The 21,547-nt window shown below is 45.1% G+C and overlaps 1 long non-coding RNA gene across 2 annotated transcripts in view; it reads right to left on the bottom strand.

Moving 5' to 3' along the window:
* Positions 1-21,547, bottom strand: part of LOC133382269 (uncharacterized) — a 94,640-nt gene that overhangs the window by 49,265 nt on the left and 23,828 nt on the right. For both annotated transcript variants that reach the window (XR_009761884.1, XR_009761885.1), the window contains exon 2: positions 2,131-2,229. This is a non-coding gene — a long non-coding RNA (uncharacterized LOC133382269). The remainder of the gene's footprint in view (positions 1-2,130; positions 2,230-21,547) is intronic.

Raw genomic sequence — 21,547 nt, 5'->3', positions numbered from 1 at the left:
AGCCTGCTGCTGAAAATTCAATCAGACTTATTCCAAGATAGCAAAGATGAGAACCTCCAAACTGCAAGTCTAATTAGGCCTTGCAGGCCTTACCGTTTGGCCCACCAGGCCATGTTAGCCAAGTCACCCTCACCTGCCAATCACCTGACATATATGACATCACATGCGGGCACGTAAAAAAGGCAGCCATGTCAAAAGGGGCTTCTGAAGTGCCACCAATCACTGATCATCAGCACTTCAGAAGCCCCATGCACAGAGCTTCTGAGGTCTCAACAATCAGCTGAACAGCATAGCTTCAGAAGTGCTACACAGCTGGCTTCTGAAGCATCAGGGATCAGCTGCCATAGCCAGCATCATGTGATGTCAGGTGACTGACAGATAGGCAGCCATGGCTCTCTGTCAAATTTCACCTGCAGGGATAGGGGAGATAAGGATCTGGCCTGTTGGCCTGATCCAGTTCTCCATCCCTGGTATATAGGACTGCAGCCTGATTAACTCCCATACCATTCCCCAACTACATTCACAGCTAGCCCCAACCATCAACTCTAGGCCATGTACCAGCACACCAGTCCATCTTCTGCTCCAATCCCATCTTAGCAGATGCAGAGATACATCAATGAATATTGCAGGGAAAGACAGAGGTGAGGACTGCCAAAGAGACTAGGATAAAGCAAGAGAAACTTGCAATAATAAAAAAGAAGATACATAGCTTCACCATTTTGACAATAGCTATGACTGGAATCAGGGACTATGAAGGGAGCAGAATATGCACCATTCAGCAGCAGAGAAAGAGAAAGTGCACACCAACTCCTCTCTCACTTTTTTTAGTCCTTAGAGTAGGGATGCCCAGCATTGAGATCCCTTCCTCCTCAAAGTTATTTGAGGAGAACTCAAGGGAAGAGATCTTTGCACTGGGCAATTATAACAGTGGAACAAGCAATATAATTACTAGTGGTTTCATCCACACCACACATTTAAAGCACATGGCTTCCCCCAAGGAATCCTGGGAACTGTAGTTTATCTCTCTCAGAGTTACAATTCCCAACAGCTTTAACAAGCTACAGTTCCAGGATTCTTTGGGGGAAGCCATGTGCTCTAAATGAGTTTTAAATGTACGGTGCGAATGTGAACATATTTCACTTTATTACAATTTTATATTCTGTCACTATTATAACCATTTTACCCTACAGTGTTCCAGAGAACAATGTTCCATTACATGATCTTTTTTCAGTGTAAAAAATTGTAATGTCAACATTGCTCTTAAACCAACAAATAACGGTATGAGATAGCAATGGTAATTTAGCAACACATTCCCTATCATTTAAATCTGCTCTAAATCACAAAACATTAAGATTGTAACAATTAAGACAAATGTACTACAACATTTTATTTTACAAATATGTTAAATATGTATGAGCTATAATAACCACTGTAGCTCTTGAATGCCATACTGTCAAAATTACCTAAGGGGAAATTCAAGTCGATCCCAACTTATGGCGACCCTATAAATAGAGATTTCATGGTAAGTGGTATTCAGAGGGGGTTTACCATTGCCTTCCTCTGAAGCTAGCCCCAGCTGGCTAGGGCCTGCTCAGCTTGCCACAGCTGCACAAGCCAGCCCCTTCCTTGTCCGCAACTGCCAGCTGGGGGGGCAACTGGGCTCCTTGGGACTATGCAGCTTGCCCACGGCTACATAGGTGGCAGGACACGTGACCCCTGAGCCACTCCCTGTGGTGATCTTTAGCTGGCCCTTGACACCCAGGAGACACGAGCGAGGATTTGAGCTCACAGACTCTGGACTCCCAGCCAGGCTCTCCTTCCCACTGTGCTATACCAGCACCAAGCAAAATTATCTAAGGCTTTATAAAAATATGTTGTTATTGTTATGTGCCTTCAAGTCGATTATGACTTATGGCGACCCTATGAATCAGCGACCTCCAACAGCAATAAAAATGAGTGATTGCTAAATAATAAAAAAAGAGTCCAATAGGCAAGAAGTATTACAGATAGTAACTTAAAGAGGTTTTGCAGTCATCAGTGGCCTTTTAACACTTAACACAATGTGGAATACTTTATAGGAGAAACTACAGCTGAACCCTAGATTATTTTTAAAAGCACAGAAGAACTCACATCACTGTTATCTCAGACTTTCAATCAGCAGTTCTTGTTAATTTATTGTGGTCATCATTCACAGCATTCTTTAGTCCCCTTCAGACATTTACTTCCGGCCTGTAAAAATGAAAGGGATTATGCATACTGTCCCCATGACAATGTCAGGCCACAGACTGTCATTATTTTCAGAAGGGATTTAATCCCCTACCAGCAGATTCAGGTTGCACAATTAAAGATTCGGAGTTCTTGCACAACAAACCCACTTCCCCAAAAGAGACTTTTGTGACAAGCAAGTGATAGGAAAATGCATTGGAAAGTGTGGAACAACACTTGCTTGACACAATGTTGTCTAACTTTCCTGCAAGGCAATAATAATGAATGCTAAATAAATAGTCAATGTGCCTAACTTCCCTGCAAACAAAGGATTGCTCAGGATTTGCTCAATAAACAGGTTGCCTGGTAGCAAGCAACCTCAGTTCCAGCCAGCAGCCATTGTCCTGGTACAACTTGAACTCTGTTTTATACCACCTTAGTCTTATCTAATTTGGACACACATTACTTACTAATATGTGTTTCAGAATTAAGCGTCAATTTACATAGTGACTTCTGAGTAACATGCATAGGTTTCGAAAGCATATCAGAATGAGAACTCCTATACTCCATTTTAAGATACTGTGGGCTTTGGGACTTTTCCATCATTTTATCTGCCAACCCTCTTTTGGTTGCTTTGTTTCACATCTAGTAGGAAGAGTTTGGGAGAAGTTGAAAGCTTGTTCACAATGTTGTAACAATTTGGTTAGTCCTAAGAAACATATTACACTACTGAATCTGCAATATGAAAAAAGAAGAGGGGGAATCAAAATAGGGGTCAATGAGAGAGACATTTCTTTCTTTAAAACTATCCGAGAATCATAAATTTAAGCAATGCCTACGCTATTAAAAAATATATATACCTGTGAGCTTTTTACAATGGTGCCAAATATTGTCAATTAATGATAGAACCAGCCGTTTTCCCACAGTCTGATTGGTTAAGGAGAATCTTATGCATGTTTATTCAGAAGAAAGACCCACTGTCTTAAACGGTGCTTACTCCCTTAATAAATGTGTTTAGGGTTTATTTATTTATGTATGTATTTATTTATTGTATTTCTATACCGCCCCATAGCTGAAGCTCTCTGGGTGGTTTACAGTAGCTAGGGTACTTAGGGTTGCAGCCCAAATCTTTCTGGATGTGCTCCCAGGCATCCAGACTGCAGTTTATTATGCAGCCACGAGAATATCCCCCATGCCATTCTGAAGCTTTCCATAAACTCATTTAAAAACAAAACCTTACAAAACTTATAGTCCTGAACTCAGAAACGTGTGCTTAACAACCCTCTAAATTTTCATGCGATACACAAAACAGTCAAAGAGAATTGAGAGTTCAAAGTGTAGAAAGAAAGAAAAAACCAGACCCTTTTTGGACTTCTTTCTGTCAGAGTTTTCATAACCTGTTGAAATTAATTAAAAATCAGCCATGTTCAGAGAGTACCTGTCATCCTACTACTGACCTTGCTCCATACTCTGCCTTCATCTTCTGAAGTTTAAAGGTTAAAAAAAGCCTGGCTTATTTTTAATTTAAGAAATTTAGCATTGAACTCAATGATAATATCGGGCATGCTCAGTAAGAACCAACTGTCAGTGTTCTAAAAGCCAGACTCACAGCTGCTGGGCTTGCCTAATCAGGGGGACACACCCACACCAGACCTTGATTTCACTTGAGACAGTCATGGCTTCCCACAAAGAATCCTCAGAAGTGTAGTTTGTGAAGGGTGCTGAGAGGAGACTCCTATTCCCCTGACAGAGATTGACTGGCCAGAGTGGTTTAACAGTCAACTGCTCTGACTGAAGCTCTGTGAAGGGAAGAGAGAATCTCCTAGCAACTCACAGCACCCTTCACTAACTACACTTCCCAGAATTCTTTGAGAAAAGCAATGACTATCAAAAGGAAAATAAAGGTATGCTGTGGATGTGGCCAGAGACAGCTTTGGTTTAAATTTGGGTGGGAAGCTACATGTGCCTGTTGTAGAATAAAAAGGTGGGGGGAAAATGATACTGTTCACAATGTTTTCCTTTGGGAAATGAAAGGGGCTTCCCCTCTGCCCAGTGCCCACCCATCCAATCTCCTCCCCTCCCCCTTCCTCCCTCCCCCTCCCATTCCTGCCCTCCTCCTTCCTTCCCTGCCCCAAATCAGTTTCACCTATCCTAAGCATGATAGCACAGGAGTAAATCCCACTGAATTCAAAGAGCATGCAAATGATCAAACCTGCACTCCCCTCCTCCTCCCTCCTATCCCCTCCCTCTTGCCCCTTCCATCACTCCTCCCTTCCCCTCCCCCATCCCCTTCCAACCCCCTCTTTCCCCCTATTCCTCCTTTCCCTGCCTTCCTCCTCCCCCACCGTCATTTTAACCTATCCTAGGACTACGACCTGGGAGACCAGGGTTCAAATACCCACACAGTCATGAAGCTCACTGGGAGACCTTGGGCTAGTCACTGCCTCTCAGCCTCAGAGGAAGGCAATGGTAAACCCCCTCTGAATACCGCTTAACATGAAAACCTTATTCATAGGGTCGCCATAAGTTGGAATTGACTTCAAGGCAGTCCATTTCATTTTCAAGCATGAGTAAATCCCACTGAACTCAATAAACATGCAAATGATCAAACCTGCCCTCCCCTCCTCCTCCCTCCCATCACCTCACATTTGCCCCTTCCCTCCCACTTCCTTCACCCCTCCCCCTCCATTTTCAATCCCTCTTCCTCCTCCTTCTGCTCCACTCTCCCCCTCCTCTTTCCCTCTACTCTCAGTGCCCACCCAACCAATCTCCTCTGCCCAGTGCCCACCCACTCAATCACCTCCCCTCACCCTCCTCCCTTCCCTGCCCCTCCCCCGGGTCAGTGTTGGACTATGACTTGGGAGACCAGGGTTCAAATCCCCACACAGCCATGAAGCTCACTGGGTGACCTTGGGCCAGTCACTGCCTCTCAGCCTCAGATGAAGGCAATGGTAAAACCACCTCTGAATACCATTTACCATGAAAACGCTATTCAAAGGGTCTCCATAAATCCAGTCGACTTGAAGGCAGCCTGTGATGTCCCTGTATTTTAATATCTGTAAATATGGTAAGTGAGGGTTTATTAAGTGATATATGGTAAGTGACTGAGTAAGAGGGGAGAGTACATGGGCTAGAATGCTGGAGAATGTTAGATGATGATTGGCTGAGTGTTTGAATGGCTGAAGGTATAAATGAGAGGATGACAGTTGAGTTGGGGGGGAGTTGTTGGCGATTGGTTGTGGAGTGTGGATTGGAGCTGGATTATATTTGGCTGGTATTTAGGCAGAATATATATGACTGGAAACATAAAGAGTGACACTATATGAAACCATACGCTTGTTGAACATTCCTAAAGTAATCTTGTTATTTCCTGGTGTTATCAAATAAATACTTTTATTGGTTTACTAAAAGCCTGATCCTTGGCTGGGGATACACATACCAGAAGGGAGGGCAGGTAATTACCAAGGCAGGAGGGAAACTGTATCAAATAAATGGTGGCAGCGGTGAAGGGAGATATTGTAACATCGTCAAGTATCCAGAGCAACCCAGGATTGTATGATTTATAGACAAAGATACAAGGGGGTTGCGGACAGTGAGGGCACCCAGACACAAAGTAACAAGCCATAGGGAGACTAAGGTGAAGTCTCTAGCAGTATTGTTTACAGGGAGTGACTGGTGGTGCTGCCTAGTAGTCGGATCTTGTGGGATCTGTGCTAAAGTGTGTGAGAGAACAAATAAAAACAGAGATCCTGACAGGTGGTGGCCCTGGTGGGAGTATCACAGGTAGAGCCAGCTGGTGGGATCGTCACACAGCCCATTTCCACTTTCAAACATGACTGCACAGAAATAAATCCCATTGAACTCAAAAAGTATACAAATGATCAAACCCACCCTCCCTTCTCCTCCCTCCTATTGCCTCCCTCTTGCCCCTTCCCTCCCCCTTCCTTTGCCCCTCCCTACCCATCACCTTCCAATCCCCTCCTTCCCCCTCCCCCTCCTCATTCCCCATGGTCACTTGTATCTATCCTAGCCATGACTGCATGGGAGTAAATCCCACTGAACTAATAAGCATGCAAATGATCAGACCTGCCTTTCCCCTCCCCTCTTCCTTCTTCCTCTTTCCCTCCCCACTCCAGCCCTCCCTCCCTCTCCTCCTCCTCCTCCTCACCCCGGTCAGTTTTACATATGCTAAGCATGATAGCATGGGAGTAAATCCCATTGAACTCAATAAGCATGCATATGATCAGACCTGCCTTTCCCCTCCTCCTCTCCTCTCCCTTCCTCCTCCCCTCCCCTCCCCTCCCACTTCTTCCTCCTCCCCTGCCCACTCCAGCCTTCCCTCCCCATAGTCAGTTTTACCTATCCTACACATTACTGCAGGGGAGTAAACCCTACTGAGCTAAATTAAAATGCAAATGATCAAACCTCCCCTCCTCCTCCCGCTCCTGCCGGCTTGCATCCCCCTCCTCCCCTCCCCATTCCCTGTGGTCAGTTTAATCTATCCTAAGCATGATTGCAGGGAGTAAATCCCACTGAACTCAATAAGCATGCAAATGTTCAATCCATTCTCAGCAAACTTGCACAGGATTCCATTTCTTACCTCCCAGATTAAAAAGCAGAAAATTCACGAATAGGCAAAAAAACCTTGCGGTTTAAGAATGTACCTATAGCCAACAGATACTTCTATCAAACTTTTAAAAGCACATGTTACCCAATTCTTCCAAGCTACACAGGAAGTAGATTGGACTGTGAAAGACCAACCCAAATTGTGTTTGCATTTTGACAAATTTGTAAGGCAGTACAATATCTCAGAGAGATCAGGTCTGCTGCTCCCCTGGTACATTCACTGTAGTTGCCCAATTTCCCTGCTTTTTAAAGTTTGATAGAAATATTTGTTGGCTATAGGTACATTCTTAAACCGCAAGGTTTTTTTTGCCTATTAGTGAATTAATATGTAACTCCCCAAGAATCTCCAGGGCTGTGCCATCATCTTCTTCACCAACTAGCACACAAACCTATTCTGGGAGGGGGGAGGAATTCATCTAAGAGTATTAGTTCTACCAACTGAGAATTCCTTATTGCTTCATTAGAACCCTTTTCACACAGAGCAATCAAGAATGAACTGGCATATTTCTCAGAAAGCATACTTACTTATTTATTTATTTATTTATTTATTTATTTATTTATTTATTTATTTATTTATTTATTTATTTATTTATTTATTTATTTATTTATTTGCTTACTTACTTATTTACTTATTTACTTACTTACTTCCTGTATATCCCGCACTTCTTCCCAAACAGTGGTGGCCAGTGCCCACTGACAATGGTAGGTCAAAAGGGTAGGAAGCTCAAAAGTAGGTGAAGCTAGATTTAATGACAGACTGACTCAGATCTAACTAATTCTAGCTTTGTCCCTGTCCTTCTCCCTGCTGAGTTCTGCAAGGACAACACGGAGACTAAGGAGGAGGAAGGTGACAGCCAGTGACAATCACTGGACTGAATGTAAGTAAGAAGATAGTGGCTGGTTAAAGGCAACCTGAGCTTGGTGTGGCAATGCCCCATTTGCACAGCCAGCCAGACATTTATGTATGTATGTCTGTGGTCAGGCTATCCCGGTCCAGAAATGGCCACAGCTACCTTACCAGCCGAAGCTGGTAAAAGGCATTCCTAATCACTGAGGTCACCTGGGCCTCCAGCAACAAAGATGGACCCAGGAACACCCCCAGACTATGAACCTGCTCTTTCAGAGGGAGTACAAAGCAGGCAATTGACCAATTATCAGACTTGGGATTATCCAGACACCTACCCACAGTACCCCCATCTTGCTAGGAATCAGATTCAGAGTTGGCCCTCACCCATCCCACAACTGAGTCCAGGCACCAATCCAGGGCTTGCATGGCCTCTCCCAATTCAGATGCTACTGGGAAACAGAGCTGGGTATCATCAGCATATTGATTACACCTTGGCCCAAATCTCCTAATGATTACTCCCAACAGATTTATTTATTTATTTATTATATTTATTAGTCATTTTTTCCAAAATCAAACTCAAAGCGACTTACAAACATTAAAAACAGATATAAAAACAATGAAAAATCCTTCAATACTCACAAAAGTATGTTTGAAAAACACCCAACTCATCCCCACCTGACTAAAAACAAGCAGAGAATTAATCTCCAAAGGTCTGTGTGAGTAAAAACGTTTTTACTTGGTTCCTAAAAACAGATAGTGATGTGGCATGTCTCCCTGAGGACAGCATTGCACAAATGAGGAGCTACCATTGAGAAGACCCATTCTGGTGTCACCACCCTCTGCACCTCCCTTGGATGGGACACACAGAGAAGGGGCATAGATGACGAATGCAGGGCTCAGTTAGTTAATGTGGGGAGAGGCAAACCTTGAGGTGCTGGGGTCCTGAGCTGCATAAGGCTTTATAGGTCAAAACAGCACTTTGAATTTGGCCTAGAAACTAATTCATAGCGAATGCAACCATGTCAGAATTGGTGTTATGCATACCATCTGTCTTGCCTCCATCAGCAATCTGGCTGCTGAATTCTGTATCAACTGCAGTTTCTGAGCTGTCTGCAAAGGCAGCCCCACATATACCTTAGTGCAGTAATCTAGCCTAACCAGAGCATAGACAACAGAAATTAGGCTATCCTTGTCCAAACAGATATGTAGGTGGGCCACCAACCGAAGCTGATGGAAGGCACTTTGGCCAGCGAAGCCACCTATCCCTTCAGAATCATATTAGCATTGGGGACAAGATGGTACCCTGCAGCACCCCACAGCACAACTGCTAGGGGGGCAAAAGACAATCATCCAATGCTATTATCTGAAACAGAGCCTGGATCAGAATCACTGTAAAACAGTGCCTCTGTTATCCATTTCACCAAGTCAGCTCAGAAGGATACTATGGTTAATAGTATCAAAAGCCATTGAGTAAGAATAACAGGGTTGCACTCCCCTTGTCCTTCTCCTGATAAAGGTCATCCATCAAAGTGACCAAGGCCTATTCAATCCCATAAACACAAAAAAAAGGTTTGATTTTCCTTAACAAATGACAATTTAAGAATGAACAGTTAATGGAAAACAGAGTTTGCATTTTTGGTTTACCCACATTTTGGATTATTTTTCCTTAACCTTGTCTATTCAGTCCCACAGCCAGGCCTGAACCCAGATTAAAATAGGCCAAAATAGTCCATTTCATCCAAGAGTACTTGGTAGTTGTCACACAACAACCCTCTCAATCACTAGTAAAAAGGGGGTATTTGTGACTGGACAGTAGTTGTCACAAACCAATAGGTCCAAGGTAGGCTTTTTCAGGAGCAATCAGATCACCTCTTTCAGGGTGGCTGGGACCACTCGCTCCTACAAAGATGTGCTGACCATCCCCTGGATCCACCCAGTCATACCCCCTTGGCAAACTTCAATAAACCAAGAGGAACAAGGGCCAAGAAGATGCGTTGCTAGATGCATCATCATAAGCACCTCGTCCACGTTGTCAGACCACATCAACTGCAACTGATCCCAAGAGGTTGCAGCAGGCATTCCTTGCACCTTTGTTGAATGTTGCATGGATTCCTGTGCTACAAGCAGCACTATGTAGCTGCTCCTTCTACTCCTGGAGAACATTTTTTAAACGAACAAGCCTAATTGTATGCTTTCCTGCAGAACTAAGACACAGATCCTATACCTGTCTCTGCCCATTTTTGTCTATGTTACTAATAGGCGTATGCATCCATCAGGATAGAAGCACATCATTCAAAGGTTTTCAAGAGAAAAAGATAGCCAAGGACAATCTGTTTGTTCCAGGGAATCAAGAAAGTACAATTAGGCTCAAAACACAACCTTAGCAATTAATGTATGGGCATCACGTGCACAAATCTGGACTAGATTAAAACATGAAATGCTGAAAGCTGAAAAAAGTTTACATTTGAACACACCTTTAAAAAGTTATTATAACATGAAAAGAAAGGCTATTCAGCATAGCCACTTAGGGAACAGCAAAAAGTAAGGAATATATTGCACAAACTACATTTACATGTGATAATAGGGAATTCTTCCTGATTTCAAGGACAGTTGTATAATGGAAATTACTGTGAATGTGCTTAAAGAGATTCAAATGGCCCATATGTCAAAAAGGCTACCATTTTTGAACTTGCCAACTTAAATAATAAAACTTCAGCATGCATGGAATCACCATCTTACTTACAAACTTTCAGAATGCTGAAACTACTACTCTGGATCGATAGCTAAATAAAGGCTATCCAGATATAATTCAGTCAAGGCATAAAACTTTACTCAGTTAAGTCCTAATGCCAAAATCAAGTCTACATAAGGAGATCCTCTAGCAGTTTAGGCCTGGGCCTTGATGAATCTCCTGGACAAGAACACCTGAGAAATCACCCAGAAGAGCTCTCTAAGAACCTGCTGTCCATACTTTATGCAGCATTCCTGGAAGGGCCATAGCATTAGGTAAGTAACCAAATCAGAACAGCTTGCTAAGTAGCTTCTTGAACAGACAATCTATTCTTTGTACCCTCTGGATAGTGACCTTCGAAGGGAATTCCTAGACAAAGACTTCTGCATGTTGGGTTTAATCTAGCTCTGAAGCTAACTCAAAGTACTGCTATGAAAGTGACTGATCATTCCTTCTCCTTTTTCTACTTCTCTCATTGCCTTCTTAATTGAAACCTCCAGAAAAGTTAATTAAAGATGGCATCTCCTAAGCTAAAATCCCAATATAATGAAGGTACACTCAGGAACAGAAAGTTATCATTATCAATAGGAGGTTGTGTTTTTTTACAGAACAGTACTGTTTCATGCTGCCGTTGTTGTGGCCCGGGCTGTTGTGCTGTGCTCGGGCGGTTGTGTGCTGCTGTTGTCGCCGCTTGCTGCTTGTTGCTGCTTGCTGCCGCTACAGGAGTGCCTCCGCCGTTGTTGTCGCTGCTCCTTCTTCGGGCCTTTGACTTTCGGTCGCGGTGGCGCTGCTGCTCTTGGGCCGCTGTCGTCACGGGTGTCGTCGTTGCCACTTGTGGTTTGCCCTGCCGCTGTTTGTTCGGCTTTTTGCCGTGCTGCGCTGTGCTATCGGTCGTGCTGCTGTTCGTTGGTTGCTTGGACGCTGTTTTTGCCATCGCTATCTCTGCCACTCTGCTCGTCACCGTCATCAGAGGCCGCCTGTCCTGGGGGCATGAACGCTGCATTTGCTGCTCTGGGACGCTGTCATCGCTATCTCTGCCACTCTGTTCGTCACCGTCATCAGAGGCCGCCTGTCCTGGGGGCATGAACGCTGCATTTGCTGCTCTGGGACGCTGTCATCGCTATCTCTGCCACTCTGTTCGTCACCGTCATCAGAGGCCGCCTGTCCTGGGGGCGTGAACGCCGCATTTGCTGCTCTGGGACGCTGTCGCGGCTTTTGTTTCTTTTTGTCTCAATTCATCGTCTTGCCATCATTTTGTAGCTGCTGCCTCTTTAAGTGCGGCTACTGTTGCCAACTTAGCTGCGGCCTTTGAGAGCGCAACATTTTAACTCACTGTTGCCACCTGGATGTAATTAATTTGGTTGAATGTGTATGGAGTCTGTATGAATGATTGAGTGACTGGTATATGTGATTTTCATTTGGAAGTTTTATAGTTATTTTAATTATTGACTGGTTGTATTGTGTGAATTTTTATTGTATATTTGATTGAAGTAGTGTGTGTATGTGTGTGTGTGTGAATTTTTGTGTATACTAGTGTTAATGTGTATTGTCTGGTGTGAATGTAATCCGGTGTGTGTATATATGTGAGTTTTTAGTTATTTAATATGTGCCTGGGAGAGAGCATTATACATCGACCGGAGAGACTTTCGGGGGTCCAATTAGCGTAGTGACGGGTAATGGGAGGTATGGTGTTGTGAGGAGAACGTGCCAGGTAAGGGGAACTCGTCCCAGACAAATAGTGGCTGTGACTTGTTCCGGTTCTCCTCACATCCCCAGGACTGCTGGTTGTTTTGTCAGTCAGCCTTCGGATCTCCATATGCTGTTATTAAACGCCAGGTCGGTACATCATAAAATCTCCCTTGTTCATGATTTAATTGTGGAGGAGACTGCCGACCTGGCGTGTATAACCGAGACCTGGGTGGGTGATCAGGGAGGAGTTGCTCTTTCCCAGATTTGCCCACCCGGGTATTTGGTTCAGCATTATGGTAGAACCGAAGGACGGGGAGGTGGGGTTGCTGTGGTCTATAGGAGTTCTTTCTTACTCACCAAGCACCCTGTCCAAGTGACAACTGGGTTGGAGTGTCTCCACTTTGTGTTGGGCCAGAGAGACAGACTGGGAATTTTGCTGGTGTACCGCCCGCCCTGCTGCTCAACAAATTCCCTAACTGAGCTGACAGAGGTAGTCTCGGAGATATTGTTGCGGTCCCCTAGACTATTGGTACTGGGGGACTTCAACGTCCATGCCGAGACTGCTTTATCTGGGGCGGCTCAGGACTTCATGGTTTCCATGACAACCATGGGGCTGTCTCAATTTGTTACTGGCCCAACGCATGTGTCGGGACACACCCTTGATTTGATCTTCGTCACTGGACATCGAGATGGTGATCTGGAGGTTGGAGATTTTTCATCTACACCCTTGTCATGGACAGATCACCGCTTGCTGAGGTTTAGGCTCATAGCGACCCTTTCCCTCTGCAAGGGCGGGGGACCTATTAAATGGGTCCGCCCCCAAAGACTAATGGATCCTGAAGGTTTCCAAAGGGCTTTGGGGGTTTTTCCGACTGAGAAGACTGGCGCTCCTGTCGAAGCCCTGGTTGACTTGTGGAATATGGAGATGACCCGGGCGGTTGACACAATCGCTCCCATGCGCCCCCTCCTATGTAGAGCTCATACAGCTCCATGGTATACCTCGGAGCTGAGAGCGATGAAGCAAGAGAGGAGGAGGCTTGAGTGCAGATGGAGGCGAACTCCCGATGAATGCAATTATGCCTTGGTGAGTGCCTGTTCTAAGCAGTATATAGTGGCGGTGAGGGCAGCAAAAAAGAGATATTTTGCTGATATTATTAAGTCATCACTCTCCCGCCCAGCAGAGCTCTTTAAAATTGTACGAGGGCTTTTACATTCTGGCCCTCGGGATAGTATAGATTCATCTGTAGCCCGCTGTGATGAGTTTGCTGGGCACTTCCAAGATAAGATCGCATGCACTCGTCGGGACTTAGACTCCAATATTATAGTAGTTGGACCTAATGAAGCATCCAGATCACGGTCTTGTCCTTACTTATTGGATGAGTTTCAGTTTGTGCAGCTCGAGGATGTTGACAAGATCCTTGGACTGGTGCGGGCGACCACGTCTGTACTGGATCCTTGCCCCTCTTGGCTGGTGAAAGCTAGCAGGATCGGAACCGCCGGCTGGGCCAAGGAGGTAATAAATGCCTCTCTAAGAGAGGGAGTGGTTCCTGACTGCCTAAAAGAGGTGGTGGTGAGACCACTCCTGAAGAAACCCTCCTTGGACCCAGATAATTTGAACAACTATAGACCTGTGGCGAATGTTCCGTTCCTGGGCAAGGTCCTGGAACGGGTGGTTGCTGGCCAGCTCCAGGCGCTCTTGGATGACACTGATTATCTTGATCCATTTCAATCCGGTTTTAGGCCTGGTTTTGGCACTGAAACAGCCTTGGTCGCCCTGTATGATGACCTTTGTCAGGAGAGGGACAGGGGGAGTGTGACTCTGTTGATTCTCCTTGATCTCTCAGTGGCTTTTGATACCATCGACCATGGTATCCTTCTGGGAAGACTCACGGAGTTGGGAGTTGGGGGTACTGCTTGGCAGTGGCTCCGCTCCTACTTGGTGGGTCGTTGCCAGAAGGTAGTGCTTGGGGAACATTGCTCGACACCCTGGACTCTCCATTGTGGAGTCCCGCAGGGATAGGTACTGTCCCCCATGCTTTTTAACATCTACATGAAGCTGCTGGGTGCAGTCATCAGGAGTTTTGGGGTGCGTTGTCATCAGTACGCTGATGACACGCAACTCTACTTCTCCTTTTCATCCTCTTCAGGTGAGGCTGTTAACGTGCTAAACCGTTGCCTGACCGCGATAATGGACTGGATGGGAGCGAACAAACTGAAGCTCAATCCAGACAAGACCGAGACGCTGTTGGTGAGTGCCTTCACTGCCCAGATGGTGGATGTTCATCCTGTTCTGGATGGGGTTACACTCCCCTTGAAGGAACAGGTTCGTAGCTTGGGAGTTCTTTTCGATCCTTCCTTGTCTCTCGAGGCCCAGGTGGCCTCGGTGGCATGGAATGCTTTTTACCATCTTCGATTGGTAGCCCAGCTACATCCCTATCTGGACAGTGACGACCTCGCCTCAATTGTTCACGCTCTGGTAACTTCTAGATTGGACTACTGCAATGCGCTCTACGTTGGGCTGCCCTTGAAGACAGTTCGGAAACTACAGTTAGTCCAGAATGCAGCGGCCAGATTATTGACGCGGACCAAAAGGTCCGCCCATATAACACCTGTTCTGGCCCATCTGCACTGGCTTCCTATTTGTTTCCGGGCTAAATTCAAAGTGCTGGTTTTGACCTATAAAGCCCTACACGGCATGGGACTGCAATATCTGGTGGAACGCCTCTCCGAATACGAACCTACCAGTACACTGCGCTCAACATCTAAGGCCCTCCTCCAAGTACCATCCCATTGAGAAGCTCGGAGGGTAATGACTAGAACTAGGGCCTTTTCAGTGGTGGCCCCCGAACTGTGGAATAGTCTCCTTGATGAGGTGCACCTGGCGCCGACACTGCTATCTTTTCGGCACCAGGTGAAAACTTTGTTATACTCCCAGGCATTTTAAACTGTATCTTATGTGTATTTTATAGTGTATTTTAACAGTATTGCATTATTGTTGTATTTTGGTGTAGTTTGGTTCCTTGATTGTTTGTTTGTTTTTTGATTCTGTTATATCTATTGTATTTATATATTGTGCTTGTTTTATTTCTGATGTACACTGCCCAGAGAGCCTTTTAGGCTTAGGGCGGTATATAAATTAAATTAAATAAATAAATGAAGACCACCACTTCAATATCTACACAGAAAAAGCAACAAAATAAACCAGAAAACAAAACAAAAAAATCAGCCAATTTCCAAAAGCCACTTCACTGTCTTTGAAGTTGTACTCCAAGCATCACCTGGCCTATGACTACCTACAGACTCTAGTCCAGGGGACACCAACCTGTTGCCCCTGGGCACTGTGGCATCTGTGAAGGCGTTCAGCAGATAGCCCAAAATCTGAGATTTCGTTTTTTTAAAAATTAAGTCTCTAGCACTCCTAGAAAGAATGTTATAGAGCAAAACGTGCAGGTACCTTTCTAAGTGATTTCTTTAAAATGAGCCAGCCTGGCTGTTCCTACCTATCAGTGTTTTAGCCAATGAGTGAAGTCAGAGCTGTGATGGATACGTAAGGTGTTTGGACACCAGGCAATAGGAATTCCTAGGGTCCTACAGAACTGCTGTTTCAGTGGACTTTTCCTGCTTCTGTCTCCCCCCCCCCGGAGCCTTCATCGTTTTCCTTTTTCCCTAGCAATCAGGATGCATCTGTCCTGTGCTGGGTTTGCCTGAGATCAGGTACTACCTAAAATATATTTTCTGCAAATACTATCACACAATAAGGGTAAGTGAATGTTTAAAAATTCCCCTCCCAACAAAAAGCAAATGTGGACATTTTGCACAAGCAGGCTTGTCTCCTGCTTTGCAGGACCTAAAGACTAGGGACTGATCTGAATAGTTAACCTACAGTACAATGGTATACATGTCTACTCAGAAGTAGGTCTCTGTGTTTAATGGGGCTCACTTCCAGGTAAATGGGTACAGAATTACAGCCTAAGCTTTTCTAGTATGGAAACACAATTCTTGAAAAAACCGCATACCAGTTGAGGACCAGAGCATGACTTTCAGGTGCACTGCTTTTTTACCTGGCCAGTGCTAATCCCCAAGTTAATCCATTCAGGAAACTCCAACCAAAAAGGATAATGACCATGGTTCTGGCCATTCCACAGAGTCCCTTCCACAGCAAAGTCCTTTCTGCATAATAAAGTTTTTGTCATAAAGGATGACTCAATGGAAAGTGTATCTGGCTTCAGGGTAATCAGGGTAGTCTTTGTACTAGCTGGTTCATGTGGCTACTTCTAGTTCAAAAGAAATAAAGCCTTGCAACTGAGATTTGCAAAAGCAACACTGCTCTGGTGAAAAGGTGCTTCCATACTAAACTAAAGGCTGAAGTTCTTAGGGATCCTCACACTAAATCACTTTGATGATATTGTTCTCAGTGAACACAGATTTTACTAAACTCTCTTCTCTGCTTGGCATATTTATCATATAACTCTCCCATTGCAGTTTTTTTTTTAAAGGTACACTTTATGCTTGCCAATCCCCTCCTTCCCAAACAAAACATTCTTTAAAATATTGCAGTTTCTGAGAAACAATATTAAAGGCACTGTAAACTCACACATTTATTTATTTATTTATTTATTTCATTTTTAAACCGCCCATAGCAAGTAGCTCTCCGGGCGGTGAACAAAACAAGATTAAAATACAATATTACAATAAAATTACAATAAAATCAGCAACAAGTTAAACGAAAAACATTAAATGAAACACATTGAACATTAAAATGCCTGGGAGTATAGCCAGGTCTTAACCTGGCGCCTAAAAGAAAGTACCGAAGGCGCCAGGCGTATCTCCTCAGGTAGGCTGTTCCACAGTTCGGGGGCCACCACAGAAAAGGCCCTAGATCTAATAACAATCCTCCGGGCATCCTGATGAGTTGGTACCCGGAGGAGGGCCTTGGATACTGAACGAAGTGAACGGGTAGGTTCATAGCAGGAGAGGCGTTCCACAAGGTATTGTGGTCCCACACCGTATAAGGCTTTATAGGTCAAAACCAGCACCTTGAATCTGGCTCGGAAACAAACAGGCAGCCAGTGCAGGCGGGCCAGGACAGGTGTTATATGCGCAGACCAGCGGGTCCTCGTCAACAACCTGGCTGCCGCATTTTGCACTAGCTGAAGTTTCCGAACGGTCTTCAAGGGCAGCCCTACGTAGAGCGCATTGCAGTAGTCCAGTCTAGAGGTTACCAGAGCGTGAACAACTGAGGTGAGATCGTCACTGTCCAGATAGGGGTGTAGTTGGGCGACTAAGCGAAGATGGTAAAACGCATTCCGTGCCACCGAGGCCACTTGAGCCTCAAGCGACAAGGAAGGGTCAAAAAGGACCCCCAAACTACGAACCTGTTCCTTCAAGGGGAGTGCAACCCCATCTAGAACAGGTTGAACATCCACCATCTGGGCAGGTAAAGAGCTCACCAACAGTGTCTCAGTCTTGTCTGGATTAAGTTTCAGTTTATTAGCTCTCATCCAGTCCATTATCGCGGTCAGGCAACGGTTCAGCACATCAACAGCCTCACCTGAAGAAGGTGAAAAGGAGAAGTAGAGTTGCGTGTCATCAGCGTACTGATGGCAACGCACTCCAAAACTCCTGATGACCGCACCCAGAGGCTGCATGTAGATGTTAAAGAGCATGGGGGACAAGACCGACCCCTGAGGGACTCCACAATGGAGAGTCCAGGGTGTCGAGCAATGTTCCCCAAGCACTACCTTCTGGCGACGATCCGCTAAGTAGGAGCAGAGCCACTGCCAAGCAGTGCCCCCAACTCCCAACTCCGCGAGCCTCCCCAGAAGGATACCATGGTCGATGGTATCAAACGCCGCTGAGAGATCAAGGAGAATCAACAGAGTCACACTCCCCCTGTCCCTCTCCCGACAAAGGTCATCATACAGGGCGACCAAGGCTGTTTCAGTGCCAAAACCAGGCCAAAAACCGGATTGAAACGGATCCAGATAATCGGTTTCATCCAAGAGCGCCTGGAGCTGGCCGACGACCACACACTCCAAGACCTTGCCCAAAAAAGGGACATTCGCCACCGGTCTATAGTTGTTCAAAATATCTGGGTCCAAAGAAGGTTTCTTTAAAAGAGGTCTCACTACTGCCTCCTTGAGACTACCAGGGACTACTCCCTCTCTCAAGGAGGCGTTTATCACATCTTTGGCCCAGCCGGTGGTTACAGCCCTGCCGGCCTTCACCAGCCAAGATGGGCAAGGATCAAGGGCAGACGTGGTCACCCGCACCATTCCAAGCACCTTGTCCACTTCCTCGAGCTGCACCAACTGAAACTCATCCAACAATGAAGGACAAGACCGCGCTCTGGACACTTCAATGGAGTCATCTGTCATAACATCTCTCAGGGCGTTATCTTCTGCGGAGTGTATTGTGAGAAAGCAGAACATGTACATTGGCTCGCATTATCTGTAATAAGATAGACAGTCCTTCATTTTAACAAGGTGCCACTGCCAATATCAGCCCTACTGCGTGAAAAACCAGTGCAATGCTTTTTTTATTTATTCAAGCGGAATGAAACCCAGGGAGACCTGAGGCAACTGATGATACTTTTCACCAGCTGGCACATGTTGTGTATTCAGTCTGCACCTTGGTAAAAAATTATAGCAACAAATTAAAATCTGAGTGCAATGTATCCAGAAGCGCAGTGACCTACAGTAGGGCCCCACTTTCCGGCACTTCGCTAATGCGACGGTTTTGAATTGTGTCCATGTCCCATATGTTCGCCGCTTGTTCCGTTTTTGCAGCGATTTGAGATTTTGCAGTATGACGCGAAGAGCTTGGAAAAGAGAGGCGCTGAGTGCACAAATTGATGGCACCTGACACCCTGAGCGTGCTGTCAGAGCTTGGAAGTGTTCCTTTTTTAAACTACAGTTGGGCTGCTGGGAGTTGTAGTTCAAAAAAGAAACATTTCCAAGCTCTGACAACGCGCTCAGCAGCTGAGTCCAAGAAGGGTGTCCGGCGCCATTTTATTGTTGAGGGAGGCGGCGGAGGGCGAGCAAGTGTGCGAGCGAACAGGCAGGGGGAGAGCGAGTGGGCAAGGGGGAACGAGCGAGGGAGGCGGTGGAGGGGGAACGAGCGAGGGAGGCGGTGGAGGGCAAGCGAGCCCGCAAACAGGCAGGGGGGAGAGCGAGCAGGCAAGGGGGGACAGGCGAGGGAGGCGGTGGAGAGCAAGAGAGTGTGCAAACAGGCATGGGGAGGGCAAGCGGCAAGGGGGGATGAGCAAGAGAGCTGGCAGGGGGCGAGCGAGAGAGCCAGCGGGCAAGGGGGGATGAGCAAGGGAGCTGGCAGAGGGCAAGCGAGCGAGCCAGTAGGCAAGGGGGGGACGAGCCAGGGAGGTGGTGGAGGGCAAGCAAGCAGGAGCGGGCGGGTGGGCAGCTCCCTCCCTGTGATCCGCAGCAGGGAATGGGAGCACTACTCCCCCACCATAACGAGGGCGAGCGAGCAGGAAGAGAGAGATGCACAGAAAAGTGGAACGTCAATCAGCTGTTGCGGGAGGAGCTTCAGGGGCCAACCGCTTTCAGCTGGAGCTCCCCACACTACAGCTGATCAATGTTCTGATTTTTGGTGCTTTTCACTTTACGGCGGGGGTCTGGTCCCTAACCTGCCGGGGGTCTGGTCCCTAACCTGCCGTATACGTGGAGCCTTACTGTATTTCCACCAAACAGCCAACAATGAGTTGATGGAACTTTGCTTCAAGTCACATTTACACAGAAAGTGCCAAAGACAGGACTGAAATCCAATTGAACCAATTTCAAAAGGGTGAAATTCGGATGCCATAGAACCCTACTGTTTTATATATGTATCAAAGTTCTTGTTTAACTACTACCTCATCTAAGAGCCAAAAGATTAATTTTTAACAGTTACCCAGTATGAGGACAAGATTTGTAGAAGGCAATGGGGGGAAAGAGTTGAGGGTTCCTAACATCAGTTCTCCCCCCTCCAACCACGGATGCTTGCCACTCCAAGAAGTATACTTCATTTCCAGGCTGAAATGAGTGCATCTTGTATGCAGATTCCATTAGTCTGCATAGAAAACCACTGCATTTTTTTATTATATGCTAAGGTCCATTTATAATAAGAAATTTGCTTTTTATTAGCATTAATTCATTTATATATAAGGTAATTATTCTGTTTTTGAACAGATATTTGCTTGTTACCCAATTATCTAAACTGCAACACACTACATACAGATCTACTTGTCTGAATAGAAGACCATTTTTCAACTTTTTTTTGCAATATATGGTAAACTCCATTTTCAATCAGAAGAATTAAGTTTCTTTTTAATTAAGGTTTAATACAAGCAAGGCAATTTTAAAAGTGTAATTTAAAGCCATATGTGATTTAACAGAGATAAACCAGAACAACTAGACCATCTGGATCTCTTTTGATGTAGTCATTCCAAATGTTAAGAAACACCACTGAAGAAAACTTTCTAGTTGCAACACATGTGACTGTTTTCAGTAATTAATTTTATTAGCGTGTTTATGGCTAGTCATAGACTTTATCAATAGTCGATATTTATTCTGTCCATCAAATTTATGTATAAACATCATAAGTAGTAGTTGATTTTCACTTGCAGCTGACTATTTAGCAGGGTTTTTATTATCTGAGTGATATTTTACTATTAGTGGTCAGGAGACTATTTTTCTTTGGTTTGAACTTGTTTCCAGACTAGGCACCTTCTCAGGTACACCAGGTTAACTGGCATGGGAAATAAAAGTCTCTTGCAATCACCAGAGGGTTGCAGTCAGAGGGGCTTGCTGTTTTAGTAAGAGCAAGAAAACATTGAGAGACTTATTGAAATTTGGCATTTATGCTTTGTTTTTATATATTTGTTTGTTTTCTAAAAGTATTTACATATGGACGTCTCACAAAACTTCAGAGTGGTGTACAGCAACAAAAAAAATACTTAATAGCAATACAAAACAATCATTAAAATGACTGGCTACTTAAAAATAATAATTAAACAGCTGCATAGGTCTGCCGGGATAAAAAAAAGTCTCCAAGAGATGCCTGAAAGTCAAAAGCAAGGCCTGCTGAATTTCTGCTAGAGCTGGAGACACTAAATTTCTGCTTTCCTAGAGGGCTCTGTATGTTTCTACTTGGCTCAAGGACTTGCATGTGCACAAACATTTTACCACATATACATATGCACTCTGTTGGAAAATATAGATGTGTAACTGCTCTTTCATTTTTCTCTAGACTGCATTATGGTACTTGCATTTTTAGGCTGACACACTAGCATGTTATGGTTAAACGTGGAGGTATCTATACTTTCATTATTTATTTATTTATTTATTTATTTATTTATATCCTGCCCTTCCTCCCCGCAGGAGCCCAGGATGACAAACAAAAACACTAAAACAGGGCTGTGGAGTCGGAGTCGGGAGCACTTTTGGGTGGAG

The sequence above is a fragment of the Rhineura floridana genome, chromosome 3 (assembly GCF_030035675.1).
Source record: "Rhineura floridana isolate rRhiFlo1 chromosome 3, rRhiFlo1.hap2, whole genome shotgun sequence".
In the NCBI taxonomy this organism is placed as follows: Eukaryota; Metazoa; Chordata; class Lepidosauria; order Squamata; family Rhineuridae; genus Rhineura; species Rhineura floridana.
This window is presented reverse-complemented; position numbering and strand designations above follow the sequence as displayed.